Here is a 17077-nt window from a genome sequence, read left to right on the forward strand (position 1 = left end):
CTCAGTTTCATCTCATAGTGACCCTACGTGCAGCAGAACAAAACTCTTCCTGGTCCTGTACCATCCTCACAATTGTTGTTAACGCTTGAGCCCATTGTTGCAGTCACTGTGTCAAACCGTCTCGTTAAGGGTTTTCCTCTTTTTCAATGACTCTCTTCCTTACCAAGCATGATGTCATTTTCCAAGGATTGACTCCTCCTGATAACATATTCAAAGTACTTGAGAGGAACTCTCATCATTCTCTCTTCTAAGGAGCATTCTGGATGTACTTCTTCCAAGAGAGATTTGTTCTTTCTTCTGGCACTCCATGATGTATTCAATACTTTACACCAACACCAAAATTCAAAGACATCAATTCTTCTTCTACCTACCTTATTCATTGTCAGGATTTTGTATGCATATGAGGCAACCGAAAATACCATGGCTTGGGTCAGGCACACCTTTGTCTTCAAAGTGATATCTTTGATGTTTAACACTTTGAAGAGGTCTTTTGCAGCAGGTTTCCCCAATGCAACGCGTTTTTTCACTTTTGGACTGCTGCTTCCATGAGTGTTGATTGTGGAGGCAAGGAAAATGAAATCCCTGAAAATTTCAATCTTTTCTCCATTTATCATGATGTTGCTTATTGGTCCAGTTGTGAAGATTTTTGTTTTCTTTATTTTGAGGGGTAATCCATACTGAAGACTGTGGTCATCGATCTTCATCAATAAGTGCTTTAAGTCCTCTTCATTTTCAGCAAGCAATGCTGTGTCATCTGCATAATGCAATTTGTTAAAGAGTCTTCCACCTATCCTGATGCCCCACTCTTCTTCATATAGTCCAGCTTCTCAGATTATTTGCTCAGTATATAGACTGAATACCCTCACGTGTCTGTCCGTTTGTCATACTGTGGAGGCTTGTGTGTTGCTGTAATGCTGGAAGCTATGCCACCGGTATTCAGATATCAGCAGAGTCACCCATGGCAGACAGGTTTCGGCTGAGCTTCCAGGCTAGGAAGAAGGACCTGACAGTCTACTTCTGAAAAGCATTAGCCAGTGAAAACCTTATGAATAGCAGAGGAACATTGTCTGATATAGTGCTGGAAGATGAGCCCCCCAGGTTGGAAGGCACTCAAAAGATGACAGAGGAAGAGCTGCCTCCTCAAAGTAGAGTTGACCTTAATAACGTGGACAGAGAAAAGCTCTTGGGACTTTCATTTGCTGATGTGGCACAATTCAAAATGAGAAGAAACAGCTGCAAACATCCATTAATAATCAGAGCCTGGAATGTATGAAGTATGAATCTTGGAAAATTAGAAATCATCAAAAAAGAAGTAGAACACATTAACACTGATATCCTAGGCATTAGTGAACTGAAATGGACTGGTATTGGCCATTTGGAATCAGACAAGCATATAGTCTACTATGCTGGGAATGACAACTTGAAGAGGAATGGTGTTGCATTCATCGTCAAAAAGAACATTTCAAGATCTATCCTGAAGTACAACACTATCAGTGATAGGATAATATCCGTATGCCTACAAGGAAGACCAGTTAATACGACTGTTATTCAAATATACGCACCAACCAATAGGGCCAAAGATGAAGAAATAGAAGATTTTCATGAGCCGCTACAGTCTGAAATTTATCCAACATGTAACAAAGATGCATTGATAATTACTGGTGATTTTAATGTGAAAGCTGGAAACAAAGAAGAAGGATCAACATTTGGAAAATATGGCCTTGGTGATAGAAACAATGCAGGAGATCGAATGATAGAATTTCATTGCAAATACCTTCTTTCACCAAAATAAATGGCAACTATACACTTGGACCTCGCCAGATGGAACACACAGAAATCAAATTGACTACATCTGCGGAAAGAGACAATGGAAATGCTCGATATCATCAGTCAGAACAAGGCCAGGGGCCGACTGTGGAACAGGCCATCAATTGCTCATATGCAAGTTCAAGTGGAAGCTGAAGAAAATCAGAGCAAGTCCATGAGAGCCAAAATATAACCTTGAGTATATCCCACCTGAATTTAGAGACCATTTCAAGAATAGATTTGACGCATTGAACACTGGCGACCGAGGACTGGACAGGTTGTGGAATGACATCAAGGACATCATACATGAAGAAACCAAGAGGTCATTGAAAAGATAGGAAAGAAAGAAAAGATCAAGATGGATGTCAGAGGAAACTCTGAAACTTGCTTTCGAACACTGAGCAGCTAAAGCAAAAGGAAGAATTGATGAAGTAAAAGAACTGAACAGAAGATTTCAAAGTGTGGCTTGAGAAGACAACGTAAAGTATTATAATGACATGTGCAAAGAGCTGGAGATGGAAAACCAAAAGGGAAGAACATGCCCAGTGTTTCTCAAGCTGAAAGAACTGAAGAAAAAAATCAAGCCTTCAGTTGCAATAGTGAAGGATTCTATAGGAAAAATATTAAATGACGCAGGAAGCATCAAAAGGAGATGGAAGGAACACAGAGTCATTATACCAAAAAGAATTAGTCAATGTTCAACCATTTCAAGAGATGGCATATGATCAGGAACCGATGGTACTGAAGGAAGAAGTCCAAGCTGCTCTGAAGGCATTGGAGAAAAACAAGCCTCCAGGAATTGATGGAATATCAACTGAGATGTTTCAACAAACCGATGCAGCGCGGGAGGTGCCCACTTGCCTATGCCAAGAAATATGGAAGACAGCTTCCTGGCCAACTGACAGGAAGAGATCCATATTTATGCCTATTCCCAAGAAAGGTGATCCAATTGAATGCAGAAATTATAGAACAATATCATTAATATCGCATGCAAGCAAAATTTTGCTGAACATGACGCAAAAACAACTGCAGCATATCGACAGGGAACTGCCAGAAATTCAGGCCAGTTTCAGAAGAGGACGTGGAACCAGGGATATCATTGGTGATGTCAGATGGATCCTGGCTGAAAGCAGAGAATACCAGAAGGATGTTTACCTGTGTTTTATTGATTATGCAAAGGCATTTGACTGTGTGGATCATAACAAATTATGGATAACATGATGAAGAATGGGAATTCCAGAACACTTAATTGTGCTCATGAGGAGCCTGTACATAGATCAAGAGGCAGTTGTTCAGACAGAACAAGGGGATACTGATTGGTTTAAAGTCCAGAAAGGTGTGCGTCAAGGTTGTATTCTTTCACCATACCTATTCAATCTGTATGCTGAGGAAATAATCTGAGAAGCTGGACTATATGAAGAAGAACAGGGTATCAGGATTGGAGGAAGACTCATTAACAACCTGCGTTACGCAGATGACACAACCTTGCTTGCTGAAAGTGAAGAGGACTTGAAGCACTTACTAACGAAGAGCAAAGACCATAGCCTTCAGTATGGATTGCACCTCAACATAAAGAAAACAAAAATCCTCACAACTGGACCAATGAGCAACATCATGATAAACGGAGAAAAGATTGAAGGTGTCAAGGATTTCATTTTACTTGGATCCATAATCAACAGCCATGGAAGCAGCAGTCAAGAAATCAAAAGACGCATTGCATTGGGTAAATCTGCTGCAAAGCACCTCTTTAAAGTGTTGAAGAGCAAAGATGTCACCCTGAAGACTAAGGTGGGCCTGACCCAAGCCATGGTATTTTAAACTGAATCATATGCATGTGAAAGCTCGACAATGAATACGGAAGACCGAAGAACTGACGCCTTTGAATTGTGGTGTTGGCAAAGAATATTTAATATACCATCGACTGCCAGAAGAACAAATAAATCTGTCCTGGAAGAAGTACAACCAGAATGCTCCTTAAAAGCAAGGATGGCTAGATGGAGTCTTACATACTTTATACATGTTGTCAGAAGGGATCAGTCTCTGGAGCAGGACATCATGCTGGGCAAAGTACAGCGTCAGCAGAAAAAAGGAAGACCCTCAATGAAGTGGATTGACACAGTGGCTGCAGCAATGGGCTCAAGCATAACAGTGATTGTAAGAATGGCACAGAACCGGGCAGTGTTTCATTCTGTTGTGCACAGGGTCTCTATGAGTCGGAACGGGCTCGACGGCACCTAACAACAACAACAACATAGACTGAATAATTATGGTGAAAGAATACAACCCTGACACACACCTTTCCCGACTTTAAATCACAGGGCGTCCCATTGTTCTGTTCAAACTACTGCCACTTGGTCTATGTACAAATTCTGCATGAGCACAATTAAGTGTTCTGGAAAGTATCTGAGTACTTACTAAATATTTGTATCTGGACCGTTCAAAAAAAAAGTCATATAGAAATCAATAGCCTAAACTGAACTCATCCTATTTCTCTAACTCTGGTCCTCATTTTATACCCCATATTATGAATTGAATTATGTCCTCCCAAAATATATGGTTATGTCCTAACCCCTATACATGTGAATTTGACTTTGTTTGGGGAAATAGAGTTTTTCTTCGTAGATGTTCTCAGTTAGGTTAAGGAGGTCATACCAGAGAAGCATTGGTCCTAATCCTTTGAGTGGTGTCTTATAAAAGGGGAGAACAGACCCAGAGTCACACATAGGGGAAAGATACCAACTAAGCCAAGGAATGCCAAGAAATGCCTGGGGCTACCAGAAACTGAAAGAGACAAAGAAAGATCCTCCCTTTCAGTGGAAGTGTACAAAGACAGCATGATCCTTCTGACACTCTGAATTAGGAGTTCTAGCCTCCAGAAGAGTGAGACAATACATTTCTAGGTTTTTACAGCCTTTCAGTTTGTGATATTCTGTTATGGCAGCCTTAGGAAACTGATATTCTATAATATGGTGAAGAGCCATATTATAGCGTTCCCAGGCCAGGACCCTAACACTTTCTAAGATTCCTGTGTGACATTCATTATTGCTCCTAGCACTTTCACCTAATAACCAACTCCTACGTATTCCACACATTTTTCTTAATATATTTTTCAGTATGCCTCTCTCTCTCTATCCTTCTTATTTTGGACATCTTCTTTATATGAGTGTACAGTATCCAAACAAAACAAACACACACACACAAACACAATTACAGGTTTCCAAGGCTGTAATCTCTAAGGAAGCTGACTGCAAAATCTTTCTCCTAAAGAGTGGCGGGTGGGTTCAAACTGTCAAACTTTTGGTTAGCTGCTGAGTGTTTAAACCACTGCACTACCACAGCTCATTGTACATTATTCAACAGCCCATAATTAAGAATTTGCATAGGGAAGCAAGAGTTGTCATAACAAGAAGATATTTATGAGCAAATCCCAAAACTAATCCCTTCTCAATGTCCTATCTGCTTCAAACTAATGTCTTTCTCTACATTTGGCGTCATATTCCTTGTGGAATGAGTGTTTCCATATTTATATGTATGGAAAACATCTGGTGATACAATGCAAATAGCATGCAAATTATTCCAAAATGCTACTGCTTATCTTGTAAAAGACGAAGGATTCCATGGAGTAGAATAAAGTCTTGTTGGAGAAGAACTCAGATATGAAGATAATTACAAAGAGAGTGTGCACTGAACAAGTGTGGAGTTAGCATTCCCCATGTGATTATTATAGACTTGTGCATTTATTATGAATTTTTATTTTCCCCCAAAGGGAAGTTGTGTTTTTTGTTTTGCTCTTCTTCTTTTTCTAATTTAACAAGAAGTCTGTGAGGGCAGGTGATAGTACTGAAAACTACACACAAATTCTTTCTAATGAGGACTGGGCAGCCTTAACCATTTAACAATTTTAAAATAAACAATAAGAATGATGAGAAAAGTGAGAATATTATTTTTTCAAATACTTTGAAAAAATAATAAAACCTTCAAATATACTTACAAATTTGACCATTCTGAAGTTAGTGATATAAAAGCCAAACAAAAATTGCAAGACCCACAACATATTATCATACAATTTTGCAGGAAAAATTATATCAGAAGTACTTAAATTTACATCTTTATTAATTCTAAGGTTTACCGCATAACTAAAATTAAAACCTGAATGTGGCTTAATGTATGGAAGGTACATTTTATTTCATAATGTTATTTTTACTTTTTTAAGATAAAGCCACTATAAAATTTTTTGTTACACTATTTACATGATGTTTTACTTTATACTTAATTTCCTATTTGCAATTTAATACTCTGGGGCTAGTTGTCATCCACTGAGGAAGATTTACCAAACTCACTGAGCTTGCCACAATGTCTGCTTTAAAACCGATGGACACTTAGTCTTCGGAGTAATACCTGCACTGATTACATATTCTTTTTGCTGCACTTACCACCACGTATTGAACATATTAACACTTTAAAGAAGTCTTTTGCAGCAGATTGTTCCAATGCATTTGATTTCTTGACTGCTGCTTTAAAGTGTTTAAAAGCAAAGATGTCACCTTGCAGGCTAAGGTGCACCTGACCCAAGCCATGGTGTTTTCAATCGCCTCATATGCATGCGAAAGCTGGACAACGAACAAGGAAGACCAAAGAAAAATTGACACCTTTGAATTATGGTGCTGGTGAAGAATATTTAATATACTATGGACATCATGCTTGGTAGAGTAGAGGGTCAGTGAAAAAGAGGAAGCGCCTCAATGAGATGGATTGACAAAGTGGCTGCCACAATGGGCTCAAGCACAGCAACGATTATGAGGGTGGTGCAGGACCATGCAGTGTTTCAACCTATTGTGCATAGGGTCACTATGAGTCAGAACCGACTTAACAGCACCTAATAACAATTGAAAACATATTTGTTTGATGTTGTCTTCTCTACAAATCTATGAACATCCTGCATAAAGGAACCTTGTGTAAGTATACTTGGGTGCCTATAATTACTTAATTGAACCTCAAGAAAAATGAGAATAGGTGGTGGAAAGTCTATTCTACCCTCTAAATAGGCTAACGGTGGCTCAGGTCAGAGGAAGAGTCCTGCTGTGTACACCTACTGTTGCTTCTCTAGGAATTCACCAGGTCTGAGACGCAAGGCTCCCTGTAATGAGAAGACTGAGAGGCTCCAGGGAAACTGAGATTCTTCAAGCATTGAGCTAGGAATACACTACTTCTTGAAGTGGAATGAAAGCTTTATTTCCAGGCTACCCACAAACCACATCCTTTACAGAGCACAGAATATCTTCGTTTTATTTTATTCTTGGCTTCTTAAAAAATTGTCAACATATTTCCAAACCAACTTCATGCTGTCAAAACAAGGTCTTGTAAATTGGACATTTTTAACAAATGAAATCTAAGAAAACAACAATACAAATTATTTATATTTTCTAGCATTTTTATAGATAACTTTACAAAGGTATTACTTTGCTTTCAGCAGAGTTCAAGGACAGAAAACTTCTGCTTATCTTCTTCATTAGCGGAATTTTATCTCATGTCTTTTTTACATCAGCGCAATCGAATGTGAGAATTTAAAATGTATAGCCAATTATTATCAAAGATTAAAAGAGGTAAAACAAGGTACAATTGAATGCACCCACCTGCACTGGTTAGGTACTTGGTAAATAACTCATGTAAAATTTTTTTTTTTTTTTTTTCTTTATGATCTGAGGTAAAGGGAGAATCTTATGAAAGGGTTAAACCCAACCTTAAATTTTTGGACATTTAAGGGAAGAGGAAAAAGAACCAATATTTTGTGGCAAGTGCTTGTTGAAGCTCCAAAGAACTGAATTGAGAGTTCAAGACAGGTCATCTCAACAAGTCAAGTAGACAGGTAGTGAGCTACATTTTCAGTTGATATGTAGCACATCACAAACACTAGTTGGAACTCAGTAAAAAGTTTCTAGTTTCTGTGGAAGGCAAATGTGAGAAAAAAAAAAAGATAGGGCAAAAGTTAGGGATCAAAATAGACGTTAGGCAGTTCAGCAGAACAATGACACAGATCCAGGAATCGAAGGAGAATACAAGTTACTTGAATGGTTGGGCTACTGCATATAGGATAATTAGACAGAACCAGACTGAATCAAAGAAAAATAGGAAGTATGATTTGCTTATACATTGGAGATGAGATGTGGGGGTGGGGGAGTGGTTGGAATAGAGAAAGCTGGCTAAGTATTTTCTGTCATAGGTTGGAAATGGGTTTAGGACTTGATATTGAGGTAGAAACTTTCATGTATATAATGTGAAATATGGGAAACAGGAGGAAGAAGAGGAGAAGGGAAAAATTAAAAGTTAGAATTAGGATAGATATGATATCTGACCCCAATGTATCTGTTTGTCATACTGTGGGGGCTTGTGTATTGCTGAGAAATTTGGAAGAGAACTACCTGGCCAACCAACTGGAAGAGATCCATATTTATGCCTATTCCCAAGAAAAGTGATCCAACTGAATGTGGAAATTATTGAACAGTATCATTAATATCACATGCCAGCAAAATTTTGCTGAAGATCATTCAAAAGCAGCTGCAGCAGTATATTAACAGGAAACTGCCAGAAATTCCAGCTGGATTTAGAAGAGGATGTGGAACCAAGAACATCATTGCTGATGTCAGATGGATCCTGGCTGAAAGCAGAGAATACCAGAAAGATGTTTACCTGTGTTTTATTGACTATGCTAAGGCATTTGACGGAAACCCTGGTGGCATAGTTGTAAAGTGCTACGGCTGCTAACCAAAAGGCCAGCAGTTCGAGTCACGAGGCAGTCTTTGGAAACTCTATGGGGCAGTTCTACTCTGTCCTATACGGTTGCTATGAGTTGTAATCGACTCGATGGTAGTGGGTTTTTTTTGGTTTAGGCATTTGACTGTTTGAATCATAACAAATTATGGATAACATTGTGGAGAATGCGAACTCTGGAACACTTAATTGTGCTCATGAGGAATCTGCACATGGATCAAGAGGCAGTCTTTTAAATAGAACAAGTGGATACTGCATGGTTCGAAGTCAGGAAAGGTGTACATCAGGGTTGTATCCTCTCACCATACTTCTTCAATCTGTATGCTGAACAAGTAATCCAAGAAGTTGGACTATATGGAAGAACAGGGCATCAGGATTGGAGGAAAACTCACTAACAACCTGTGTTATGCAGATGATACAAGCTTGCTTGCTGAAGGTAAAGAGGACTTAAAGCACTTATTGATGAAGATCAAAGACCACAGCCTTCAGTGTATATCACACCTCAACATAACGAAAGCAAAAATCCTTATTAACTGGACCAATAAGGAACATCATGATAAACGGAGGAAAGATCGAGGTTGTCAAGGATTTCATTTTACTTGGATCCACAATCAACACCCATGAAAGCAGCAGTGAAGAAATCAAAGAATGCATTGCATCGGGCAAATCTGCTGCAAAAGACCCCTTTAAGGTGTGGAAAAGCAAAGATGTCACCTTGAGGACTAAGGTGCGCCTGACCCAAACCATGGTGTTTCAATCACCTCATATGCATGTGAAAACTGGACAATGAACAAGGAAGACCTAGGAAGAACTGACACCTTTGAATTGTGATTTTGGTGAAGAATACTGAATATACCATGGACTGCCAAAAGAATGAACAAATCTGTCTTGGAGGAAGTACAGCCAGAATGCTCCTTAGAAGCAAGGATGGTGAGATTGCATCTCACATACTTTGGGCATGTTATTAGGAGGGATCAGTCCCTGGAGAAGGACATCATGCTTGGTAAAATAGAGGGGCAAGGAAAAAGAAGACCCTCAACGAGGTGGATTGACACAGTGGCTGCAACAATGGGCTCAAGCATAGCAACAACTGTGAGGATGGCACAGGACGGGGCAGTGTTTCGTTCTGTTGTGCATAGAGTCACTATGAGGGGAACCAACTCAGTGGCATCTAACAACAACTACATGGTATCTGACATTTTCTTTAGTGACAGAGACCAGTTTAGTTCAAAGCAGTGACACTAACATCTGGAAGAACATCTGAATAACTTGTATATAAATGACTGGAACTGAACTCTAAATAGTCTGGGCAGATTGGAATTTATTGGTGCAATATACCCATACAAAAGATGAACAACAGAACTGCAGAGGGTGATGGATTGAATTAGTACTCAGTAATAATGAAAACAAAGGATTTTAACCCTTCCAAGACTCTATTTATCTGAGCTCTTATCTTGCTGTCTCTTTACATCTCTCTGAGTAGTTAGGCTTTCACTTCATGGTGGGAAACAGAGCCACAACACCTAATGAACCTCACATCTTCATTCATAGCTTCTGCCATCAGTGGAGAACAAACTATTTCATTTGTCCTGGAAGAATCATCAAATTAAGAAAAACTCAAGCCAGTTGATCATTCTTGGACTTATTTGGGGAGGAAGGCAGGGTATATTGAGCTAATTAATTGCTTCTCCTTGAAGTCAACTTTAACTAAAGATTTGAGGTAAGGGGAAACTAAAAGTCACGGCCTATTGGAATGACATGGTTGTGTTTACAGAATAGTTTTAAAGAAAATTGACGCTGTTTCTAGAAGAAGTGGGAGTGGTAAGTGTGAAAAGAAGGCTGTTCTGGCAAATAAAAAAATAAATAAATATCCACTAGAGAAGTTCCAAAACCTGGTGGTGTAGTGGTTAAATGCTACAGCTGCTAACCAAAGGGTCGGCAGTTTGAATCCGCCAGGCACTCCATGGAAACTCTATGGGGCAGTTCTACTCTGTCCTATAGGGTCACTATGAGTCAGAATCGACTTGATGGTACTGGTTTTTTTTTTTTTTTTGGTAGAGAAGTTCTACCAACATTCCAAGACCCCACATCTATATATTTAGAAAGTTTCACAAATCTGATGATGAATGAGGTTAGGAATGACCAGTTTGCATTTAAAATGGAGGGCAGTATCAATTTTCCATTCATTGACAAAGCTGCCTTTACAATTGCTTCCCTTAATTTGATGAGGAAAGTAAGGAATATACTAATTTCAGGTAAACAATGATAGTATAATTTCAAAATCAAGAAGTTAAAAATAGCTAAGCTTAATAATAAAACATATCAGATAAATCTTTGCATGTTGAGATGGACAGAAGAAGCCCCATGATGTTTCATTTAAATGGGGCTCTACTTAACTTCCATTTTGGAGCCCCTGGATGGTGCAAGGAAACCCTGGTGGCATTAAAAACTATGGCTGCTAACTAAAAGGTCAGCAGTTCAAATCTACCTGGTGCTCCTTAGAAACAGTATGGGGCTGTTTTATTCTGTCCTACAGGGTCGCTATAAATCAGAATCAACTTGAAGGTCGTCTTAGTCATCTAGTGCTTCTATAACAGAAATACCACAAATGAATGGCTTTAACAAAGAAAAGTTTATTCTCTCACAGTCCAGTAGGCAGAAGTCTGGATCCAGGGCACTAGCTCCAGTGGAAGGCTTTCTCTTTCTTTTGGCCATGGGGGAAGTTCCTTGTCATCAGTCTTCCCTTGGTCTGGGAGCATCTCAGAGCAGGAACCTCAGGTCCAAAGGATGTGCTCTGCTCCTGGCATTCTTTCTTGGTGGTATGAGGTCCCCACTCTCTGCTTGTTTCCCTTTCCTTTTACCTCTTGTAAGATAAAAGGTATTGCAAGGTACACCCTAGGGAAACTCCTTTTGTATTAGATCAGGGATGTGACCTTAGTAAGGGTGTTACAATCCCACCCTAATCCTCCCTCTTTAACATAAAATTACAATCACAAAATGGAAGACAACCACACAATAATGGGAATCATGGCTTAACCAAGGTGACACATATTTTCGAGGAACATAATTCAATCCATGACAATGGCAATGGGCTTGTTTGTTTGTTTCACGGGGGGTTGGATGGTGCAAATGGTTAATGCACTTGGCTGCCGTCCAAAAGGTTGGAGGCTCAAGTACACCCAGAAGCCTTTCTTGGAAGAAAAGTCTGGCAATCTACTTCTGAAAAATCAGCAATTGAGAACTATGGAGCACAGTTCTAATTTGACATAACATGGGGTCACCACAAGTTGGGATCAACTTGATAGCAGCTATTCTTTTTGTTTTTTTAACTTCTGTCTTCGTAAGAACCCAAGCTGGATGAACATTTTTCAAAAAACCATGAGGAAAAGAAAATAGATAAACAAAGGCAATAGAAATCAGTTCTTTTTGTTTTGTTTTATCACAGAATGTAAAATATAGACTCAGATGGGGTAAAAGCACCAACTAATGGATAAAAATGCTGGGATTATTGTGGAAACTCTATGGGGCAGTTCTACTCTGAAGTACTAGTATAAATGCCCTGGTTATTTCGCAGCCTAATAATAAATGAATTCACTAGATAGTTTTACGTAGAACAAAACAATACTTCGTTTTTAGAGAAAAATATAAAAGTTTGGATTAAAGTATTTTTACAAATAATTTGGTCAGGGACCTTTTTTTCCTGCCTTTCATGCAGAGATTAATCATTCATTTTATTTTCACCTTTCTATTTATGAATATTTTACGTGTTTATAATGGGAAGACACTGAGTGAAACAAAGTGAGCAAAGTAAATAAAAAGACCTTCTCCTTCATCAGCATTAACATATAAAAGAAGATAAATAGCCAATTTTACAAAATGCTAATTGATGCACAATTTCTACATCTGGGTAATAACTGTGAAAGCAGGATCAGAAGCCCAAGTACCTGAATCATGGCATATCCTCCATTTCAGCACTACAGTTGTCTGTGGCCTTATTTGATATGGCCAATTTTTCGTGTGTGCTACAGTACATTGCATCCCTATAGTCTCACCCTGGAGCTCACTGGCATAGATAGGATGGCAGGAAAAGCGACTGCAGTATATTTGCTCTAAAATATGTATCAAGTACCACTCCTAAGGGGGCACTGGTTTTTCAGCAGTAGAATTCTCACCCTCTATGCACTAGACCCATATTCAATTCCTGGCCAATGCACCTCACGTGCAGCCACCACCTGCTTGTCATTGGAGGCTTGTGTGTTGCTACGCTGCTAAACAAGTTTCAGTGGAGCTTCCAGACAACAATGGACTAGGAAGAACATTCTGGCGATCTAATTCTGAAAATCAGCTAATGAAAACCCTGTGAATCACAACAGTCCAATCTGCAACTGGTCATGGGAATGGTATAGCACTGAGCAGCATTTCCATTCATTGTGCATGGGGTGACCATGAGTCTGGGGCTGGCTTAACAGTAGCTCCCAACAACTACCACCCATGCATTGAGTTTAGGTGGCTACCAATAGAGTGAGATGGGTTATTTAGCCAACTAGCAGTCTACAATGGGCACCCAAAGTTTATGTGGAAACGAATGACTCCACTTCAAGCAAACTTTCCTGCTAAGGCAAGGATCCTGGTAAACTTTATTTTCAGGTATTACCTGATTCTTAAAAAAATGCTGGGATATCTTAGGGGCTCAGTAAATAATGGATTGAGTTAATAACTAAATAAGTGAATCAATCAATGATGAATGGGTAAATACACAGATAAATAAGGAAGCATCACAGGGGATTTTGAAACCTTAACCAGCAAACTGGAAATCATATGAACGAGGTGATATTTCAGTTTTACTTTGGAAGAATACTGAATAGAAGAGTAGTGAACAGCTGGCTGAACAGGTGTTTTTGAGAATCGGATTTGGATTTCTAGACCAAGAATAAGTTGGGGATTAGAATGATAGACTCTTGGCACGGCATGAAACAAATCTCAGGAGAATGTGGTTGAACATGTTTGTCCAAAACCTAACTGCCCTGGCCAGGAAGCTTTGCACTGAACACAGAGGGAAGGTCTATCCCGATAAAGTATATAAACAGTCATGGTGGATCATTGGCATTCTCAGGCTTCATATCTGTGGTTCAACAATTACAAAGCAAACCCAAAGTCTATAATTTGTAAGGATTGTGCATATGTTGAGACACAAATTTGAAGTGATAGCCTTCTGTGTTGCTGAACCACTTACCTGGTCAATGAATCTAGTTTCCCCAAGAGCCAACATCTCAAAAGGACTTTGTTTTCCCACTCCCATGAAGCAAAAAAATGTAGCATTCCCTTTAGTTTAGGCCAAAGATCCACAGCATAGGAGATAAGAGCCATTATAGCAGAAATATCCCTTCATGTCCCGTGAAGTCTTAAAGAAAATTTATTATTTTTCTGCAAGTACTTACCAAGTCCCTAATATATTATCATTATCATCATAGGAATTACGGAAGATACAAGACAATAAGATGTGAGTTCCTCCCGCATGGAAATTAAGTAATATATATAGACAAATAGAGAGAGAAAAATATGCATAATACACACTTAAAGTTAAACCACTGTTAAGGATGAGATCAAATATTATTAGGATTCTGGAATGAGAGTATTATTTCCTTCTAGGATCAATAAGTAAGGCAGTATAGAGAAAGTAACAACAATTGGCAACCCTTGAAGAATGAGTAAAATTCAGTCTTGTAGAAACAATAACGATGGAAACAACTATTTATTGAGCTCTTAGAACATGCCAATTGCTGTTCCCTTTAGACTGTGAGGTAGGCACTTGTGTTAGTTAGGGTAGACTAAGCTGTTTTAATAAAGAGACTGGATATTTTAGTAAATATGCATTTTCTCAAACGCCAAAAATCTCATATACTTTCATATATCATGTGATTTTAACATCACATTACTCATTGTGTTTCAAACATGTGTTCCAACCTACAGTTCTCTGCACGAGTAAATAATGAATAAATACGAATGCATAGTTGGGTGGGTGGATGTAGGAGTGACAAAGATAAGATAATTTTGAGAGGGTGAAATGCTGAGATTGTTATTGGCATTCAAGGCCAGTACATCCCAAATTAAGTAAAAAGCTACACACATTGTCCAAAGCATTAATACTTAACACTTCCAATTTGCCATTTCGGGATTACAGACACTTTCCATTTCACCCTACGCAAACTGGAACCTAAGCCTTACTTAATCTGCTTTTTAGTTTTATAATTTTGAATGAATTCATCTAGAATAAAGCCTATTTTTTCAAATAGCTGAGAACTCTGTCCTTAATTACTTAGTTGAAGTGAAAATTTTAGAATTCTACATTTGATAGCCTCTTAACAGCTATATAGTGTTCTAAAATAAAACATAGCTAGAGCAATACACCATGAAAATCAAACCCAATAGAGACATTTCTAAACTGTAAAATAGCTCAAGAAAGAATAAAGTAAAAGAATACACACACGACACTCATTCTGTATGTTTAATGCCAAAAGTTATTTCACATGTCTTGTTACTGGCCTTTCAAGAAGCAGTCAAAAAATAACATCAGATTCTGGGCAATTCAGGCTATCTAAAGTGTCTCTTAACTCTACATTTTACAGTTTTGATTGCTTTAACACTGTCTTCTTTTAGAACAATTACTGCAGGAGTGGATAAGTTCCAATGGATCATGGGCACAGGAATAGCTGTTCTGCAATTTGTCAGAAAGTTTGAGAGTCACACTTAACAGCTTCCAAACAGATCCCAGAAACCAGAAATACATGTTTGTATCAAATTAGAATTCTGAACCATTAAATTTAGGTAACGATCTCATACCTTAGTTTAGGACACCACTGATTAGAGAAATGGAAACAGTGAAAAGGATTTTTCAGGTCAAAGCAACATCTGTATTACAGGAAGAATCCAGGTTGGAAGCTGTACTAAATAAGGGACACAGTGGGCAGATCGAGGTGCCCCTTACTGGGGCATCTGGCCCCCACGTGGTCCCTATGTGGCCCCTCTTGGTCAAGCCACCCTCTTCCCATTCATTAGCCTCAGTTCAGGGGTCAGTTATACAATAAGAAAGGTAAGCATGGGTGCTTACTTACTATTCTGTGATCAATTTCACATATTTTCACCACACGAAAGATTCTGCTTCTAGGTATGGCTAGCATCTGTCATCTCCTTCCTACAGAATCAAAGCTTCTTTGTGAACTTAAAATCCCTGACAGAGGAGGATGACCCAGTAAACATGGTAAGCACAGATTTATATGTGCTTGCTTAGTCTCTGTAGTGAACAATTTCACATGGGTTTCACCACATCAAAGAAACTGTTCACTACAGATTTGAAAGTTAAGCACAAGTAACCCCACACTTACCTTGCTTATTGGATAATCTGCCCCTGCATCCAGGTATTGGGATGGATCACAAGAGCTAAGAACAAAGGCCAGCTTTCTTTCTGTGAGGTGATTATACATTTTGCAGAAGTCGTATGTCGTTTTCCCTGACACAAGGGAAAAACGAATATCTCCATAGCTTCAAAACGACTGTTTGAAAAGTGAATAATTGATTTTCCTTATAAGTATACAGGTAAAATAATTTTTAAAAAATATATCCCTTGAATTCAACATAAGCAAAAGGTGTATAAAATGAAGCACAAAATCAAAAACAAACTTAGACCTAGAAGGCTAAGTGGCGAAATAATGAATTTGAGAACTATGAGTGAGAAGCAGAAATGAAGAAATGTGAGAGAGTTAAAAGGAAAAGAGGTAAGTAAAATTATAGCTACTAAGAGTGAGCGAAGAGGGGCCCTATTTCTTAGTATGTTTATAATATACACTCATACTGTCAGTAAAGTAAAATATGAACTGATATTGACAACTGTGAGCCACTTGTAGAGAGAATTACTTTGTCTGTCAAGCAGAATGATTCAAGGCGGGACCAAAATTGAGCTGGGTTGGCAGGGAAAAGAGGAGGAAAAAGTTGGAAAGACGATCCCTAAGTAAATGTAGAAAGTGGCATACCTAACTGCTCCCCAAATGAGGATGGATGAAGATTAATGGTCAGCAGATATTCTGCCGGTGTTTTTTGGAAGTTTTGTTTTATGTATCTGGGCTGCCACAAAGAAGCAAGCCTCGGGCACATAGAGACATATTCCGCATGGCAGCAAAAAGTATCTGCGTTCAGAAATAACTCCGTACTCACATTAGCGAAGCACATGATCTACATATATATGATGGGTCGAAATTGCAAGGTAATTATGTTTCTTGATGTTAATTTGTACCTTTTATATGACACTGATTGTGGTTTTGTGCTTTCTTTGATTCTTTTGTACAAACCTCTTCTCACAATTAAAAACAATCTCTGATATTTACACATTGCAGACACATGGTATGCAACGCTATGTCTATAAAAACTGTCAAAGGGGATCATTAACAGATTCTAAAATGATTACTCTGTTGAAGTGAGCAATCAGTTAAAAATGGATAATATGAAACTG

The sequence above is a fragment of the Loxodonta africana genome, chromosome 10, assembly GCF_030014295.1.
Source record: "Loxodonta africana isolate mLoxAfr1 chromosome 10, mLoxAfr1.hap2, whole genome shotgun sequence".
Taxonomy (NCBI): domain Eukaryota; kingdom Metazoa; phylum Chordata; class Mammalia; order Proboscidea; family Elephantidae; genus Loxodonta; species Loxodonta africana.